Source organism: Eufriesea mexicana, unplaced genomic scaffold (genome assembly GCF_001483705.2).
Source record: "Eufriesea mexicana isolate 0111107269 unplaced genomic scaffold, ASM148370v2 scaffold124, whole genome shotgun sequence".
Classification (NCBI taxonomy): domain Eukaryota; kingdom Metazoa; phylum Arthropoda; class Insecta; order Hymenoptera; family Apidae; genus Eufriesea; species Eufriesea mexicana.
In genome coordinates this window covers 3216854-3222853 of record NW_016908357.1, presented here as the reverse complement: position 1 = coordinate 3222853, position 6000 = coordinate 3216854, and the positions used below count along the sequence as shown (strand labels likewise).

General features: G+C 43.9%; 1 protein-coding gene across 2 annotated transcripts in view; it reads right to left on the bottom strand.

The window, feature by feature from the left end:
* LOC108555514 (uncharacterized) overlaps positions 1 to 6000 on the bottom strand; it is a 128169-nt gene that overhangs the window by 69465 nt on the left and 52704 nt on the right. For both annotated transcript variants that reach the window (XM_017911175.1, XM_017911177.1), the window contains exon 2: positions 3424 to 3552. The gene's annotated coding sequence lies outside the window, so the exon portion shown is untranslated. The remainder of the gene's footprint in view (positions 1 to 3423; positions 3553 to 6000) is intronic.

Sequence of the window (6000 nt, the reverse complement as noted above, 5' to 3'; positions counted from 1 at the left end):
GGGGGGGGGGGGCAAATGCTTTTTGCGTTCGATGGAAACTCTGTTGCGATCAATCGGCCCGCATCGTTCTACAGGGACGCCGAGTAAGTATCGCCGCAACAGCTTTCGAAAAATTTATTCCGCGCCGCGCGTTGGAAAGGGTTTTACGTACGGCGAGCTTTCACGAGCAATTTCCCGGGGGTGAGCGAATAACTGCGTATATCCCGTAGGTGAGGACTCTAACGTCGTTTTAACGACGCGCCGCTGTCGAGAGCTATGCGGACCAACGGCGGGAAACAAGATTTTCATTCGACCCATCGACGATACAAATAAAACTGTACCAAAAAATCGCGTTCCTTATTCTCTTCCAATAGGACACGGGGTATGTCACATTTAAACGAGATTAACATAGCCACGAATCGTTCGAAACGATAGGATTGTGTCCGAATGTAATGGCAACTTCCAATGAAAAATACACCCAGAAGACTTGCGAACTTTTTCTCCAAAATGAATCTGGACGATAGCAGGATGTATGCACTTTGATACCTGCTTTGTTTCAAGTAGATATCTCAATTGGTTCGCGAGATACAGGCCTTCGAAGCATTAGTGGAAATGTAGGGGGTGCCGAATTCACCGTGACCCACATTTTTTCCGGGAAATGTGTAGGTCGTTGATAGTAATAGTAAAAAAACCGCTGACTAAGGGTCTGTCACTGACCAGTGCACGCGTCGCGCACTTGGGGTTGGTAAGTGCAGACGTGCGAGTGAGAGACCCGAGTGTGCGACAAGGACAGACATAGCGAAGCGAGAGAAATTATACCTCACTTTAAACGATGATATCTCGAGAACCGGAAGTCGTATCTGAATAAACCAAAAAGCCTTTTAAAGAGGAAGATTCGCTGCTTCCAACGACGTCGTTTTAATCAACGAGAAGTCGCTATCTTACAAGTTACAGGAGTTTAAAGTTACAGAAATTTTAATAAGTGTCAACGGCGTAATTCAATATATATAGTAACTTTTATGGATCTTTTGGAGAAAATGCCAATTGGAATAATTGTACTAGATGATATAGGTATCGTGAGGACAGAAATTACCGCGAAGGCAATGTCACAGCGAGAACAGAAATTGCTTATTTTTTAAACGGTACGATTCAAGTCAATTTCAACTCTGACAGCAAAACTGAGGTTCTGCTATGCAACTTTTGAATTGTAGGAATGAAACGACAATTCGATATGACAGATACGAGACGGGGAAATTAAACGGAACCCTGGAATTCGAACGAAACAAGACTCGGGTCACGGAAAAGTGGTTCTTGTATCGACTTGTTATCGTGTGACAGGAAAAAACAGTTACGCTTGTGACAAGGCAAGAAACGAAGTATTTCTCGGGAAAATCGAGGAAATGACACCGAAAGAAACATAAAAGACACGAAACAATTACGCGCGATAATTAAATTTTTAAGGAAATAAAATGAACAGGCGAGATCTTCTCACTGGCGAAACTGATAAAAATAGGCTCGCCCAGGAAACAAAAGGAAGAGAGAAGCAGATACGATCTCGCTAGTCAGATCAGAATTCAGCGGATCGTGTAATTCTGCAAGAATCAGAATGAATTCGCTTGGAAAAAATCCACCTCTTTTTACTCGGTCTGGAAACTTTTCCTATCCCTGACTAACGTATTTCACTGAGTAATTTTTACATTTGCGATTCAAATTCCCTTTGGAAATTGGAAGATACTCGTACAATAAACGCTAATGACTCGGAAAGTCGTTTGGAAGGAACGACAAGCAACGCGTCAAGATGCAACTTTGGAAAATTAAATAGCCAGCTAACCTAAACCATAGGAGAGATTATTAAAATGCTGCAAAGAATCTTCGAATAATTGCTAAAAATCTATATTACGGGTTTCAAATTCTCGCCTCTTTTGATTGTCATGACACGCCCTTGCTCGCTTTTCCGATCACCTGGCTAACCACTATCCAAATACAATTTAAAAGACGAGTGCAGAGTCGCGTTCAACGGCGTTTCATCTGTTGCACGCGAAGGATTAATTTCAGGTGGCGACGAGGAGATCTTGTTTGCAATTTCTTGCCCCACGGGTATTAGTTCGACGAAATCATCAGGTCTGAAATTTCGCTCTAGCTCGATTCACGTGTATGTACAGATATATACGTATGACACGCGAGCACTATGACCCTAGAGAGCCTCAACTTCTGCTAGTTCCTTGTTCATAGAAACAACTCAGAACCGAAAACGTGATCAATACTATAAAAAGCTTTTATTCGTGAACAGTTCAACGAATTCTACCATGAATAACAACGTACCTTTTCGTTCTATCGGAAATACAGTGACCATGATGAAAAATACGAGTTTCTACGGAAATTTTTAGAGGAAACTTTCCTGCCTAAAATTTTTAAGCGGAAAATTTAAATAAAAAAATTCGTATTAAAAAATTGTTAATCGAACAATTTATCTGCGGCACCAGCGAGACTTTCCCATTCGAATTAAGTAACTTCCAAGCCCCGAAATTATGCCAGATGTTTGAAAATAGTATTGCCAGTATAGCGTTGAAAACGACGCAAGTTTGTCAGGGTAGAAAGTCAGGAATCCCGAATATCAAAATTTAATAACCATACCTCCAGAGATCCCGTGAGCGGAAGCTCGACACCGTAGTTCAACCCTTCGAGGGTTACCTCATGGAACTTTCAGAATTAATCCGAGTTATCTCGGAAACGACTCTGTTTCTGCTTAGGCGAACTTGAAATGCCGTCGCCAGCGTGCTATCTGACCCCGAGGCTTTCTAGGATTTCCAGGACACGCTCTACCGGTCGCGTCTGCCCCTCTTCCATCGTCTCTTACACCTCTGCTTTCTCTACCCCATTTAAGGTTATGTCCTGCGAGAAGTTGCGCCGGACCTCGTTCAAACTTTCTTGAGAAATCACTGAGTCGAAATGAATTAGCAGCAGAGACAACGATCATCGCCAGCCTGCTGGTCGCTTTCACCAGCAACTGGCAATCAAAATTTATTCGCAAGTTTGTCCTGTTCCCTCCGCTCGGGTATCTCTTCCAAGTCGGAAGAAATTTCCAAGAGGACTTAGCGTAACAGTCGCGAAGAATGGTACTGCTAATTGTACCAAGGGACCAAGTGATTTGCACCCGTGAAGGTTTCACTTTGATCAAACAAAATGGAACTCGATTGAAATTCTTCTAATTTTCTATCGAAATTAAGTCCAAAACGTTCATTCACGAGGGATAAATATTCCCATATTGTTATATCGAATAAATATAGAATAATCGTGACAAAAAGATCCCGTTACCAATTAATTTCCACTTTCCGCACGAGCTACCAATGCGAAGAATTATAATAATGAATTCGCACGGGGTCAGTACCGCGAGATTCAGAGCAAAGAATGAAATTTCGTTATTCGAGGCGGTAAGAGACTCACCTTGACCCAGAATTCCTGTTTAAGTTTCCACGGTTATTCAATCACACTCCCCCGTCGTTCTGGACTTGCCTCGTTCTCCCTTCAGTTTCCACCCTGAATCGCGTTGTCCCACGGGTGCTCAGCTACTTCCTGCGAAAGACCAAAACAACCCCTATCAATCTCTGCGGCGTAAACGAGAATTTCGCGTTTTAAGGTTAAGTGGAAACCGGGGACGCGGCATTGCCAATGGTTTACTAAACGCAGCCTTATTTTCAATGGCTCTCCGCTCGCTCGTGAAACGGCACACACTCGAACAATGTCGTTCCCCGGTTCTTTACTTAATTAACCGGTTGTTAAGACCGGGGTCTAAGGACCAGGTCTTGCCGTCGAGTGGACAATTTTCATTTCCTAATATAGCGCGATATTCCTTCGATTTTTCCGAACATGCGAGTCTTTGGACAACTACGAATTAAATATTAACCCTCGAAGAGTACATTCATACTTGAGGCACCTCACAGACAAATCTGTAAATATAAATTAAATCCCAATATATTAGCTCTTCGATCCTTCGAGGATTAATTTTAGTCAACGAACGAATTGTATTTTCTTCGAAATAAATAAATGAAAACGTCAGCAAAATTTTCGTTTTTTATTTTCACATACGAATAGGAAATCAACGATGCAAGAAATTAAATGGAGCGAGAGACGAGAAATAATTACGCGAAATTGACATTCGTAGAAACAACAAATTATTTCATTAAGTCTAAATTCGAGAAAGTAAAAAAAAAAAAAAAGAAAAAAGGGGAACACGCGTGGAACGAAGTGATACCCAATTAACGCTGTCCGTGATGCTCGCACGAAACTTCTCGGCCAGTGGCGTCGAGTTGCGAATAACAAACTAATAAGCCTATTAAAGCGGAGAAAACGGCGGAAACGCGGTGTGGTCTACGCGAGTAAAGCTAACTCGCATAATTAAATTCCATCTTGAGACTGAGTGACGGCGAGTCGCCGCACTGGCTGCGAATATTTTACCAACGAAAATTAATCGAGCAACATTCAATTTCACGCGCCTGACTACGGCTTAATTGCGCGCAAACTTTCCGCCCTGGCGCAAAACCCCGTCCGAAAAACCCTATTATTTTCACTCATTTCCCTCGTATTATGACTACTTCAAAGTTACTTCCACGAGGCAGACACCGAGAACGTGCCGTGCCTCAAAATTAAACAGTCTGGATTGGGTCCCGCTGCGAATTATGCGTTTAAATATGGTCACCGTAAAACCAAGGTAAACGAGAAATTAATCTCCGGCTGTCGGTGGCTGCAAAACCTCGCAGGATCTCCGCAGCATCCCGGCACTCGTTCAATAAGCAGGATTGGCTAGAAAAACCTAGAACGGATCAGCCTTGGCAAACTATAATTTTCCAGGACGTCGCCCTTGTCGACGAGATGATCTCGAAAGGGAGTGGCAGAAAAAGAGAAGCCCGACAGACTCCGCCGTTTCCCTCCATTCATCTGCATCCTTGTACCACCAGACCCTCGGTTCTTCTTCTCTTTTTCAGTTGCAAGAGAGTTCGGGGACCCTCTCACCCGGCTCGTGACACCCGGGCACACGGTATCGCGCGACATCGAGTGTACAAGCTTCGTGCCCGTTGGTAATGCCGTGTAATTCTTTTTTCGGCAAGAATCGGTTGCTGGCAGAGGGGGGCCGGGGGTGGAAATGAGATTTCCAGGGGCAATTTGAAGCGAGTTTGCCTGTAAAAGGGTCGAGATGAAGGTCTCGAGACGAGGAAGGAGCAGACGGGGTCGAGGGTCGACCAGCGCGAGACGAAGACGGAAACGCGAGTGAGAAGGAGAGGAGTGGAGCAGAGAAAGAGAAGAAAGCACAGAATGAGCTTCTTTATTATGACTTGCCGGAGAAAATTTATCAGCCACCTCTCTTTGATCTATCTCGCCTGAGCTGGAGACGCGAGCCGAGGATCTCCTTCAGAGGAACTCGAAAAAGACGGGAAACGAAAGCGGAGAGAGGCGATCGAGTTACTACGGACTGTTGCAAAAACTCGTGGCGACTGATTACTTCAGGTGGAATCGCGAGATTTTTTCCCCCCTTTCGCTTTTCAAAGAAGAAAGCGCGACCTCGTCGTTCGGATACAACGCGACGCGGGGGTGAAACAGAAATCCGATGAAATTCCACGTTGCTACGCGGACAAGTTTTAAGGGTTCGGATTGAACGTTACAGATTCAATTACAGTTAGGAACGAATACAAATTTTCCTCGGGATCAGGCCAATTTACTCGGCGGGTTTGCTCTGTTTTCCAGATAAGGGATTACCGGGAGAAATGTGGCTGGATTATTTTAAGATGTACAACATTAACTTGCAAGAAGTTTCCCGGCCGACTTCAAACACATCTCTGAGTCTTAATACGACTTAAATCGTTGTAATACCTAGAGAATAATTTACTTCGCGCTATAACCACAGCGAGTGTGTACCGAGCGAATTAGCTATTTAGGAGGATAAACGGCGAAGCGTAAACAATTTTCCATGCACCGGATGTAATTAAACGCGCATAAAAGATTCCGCTTGTTTTATCTCCCTATTTT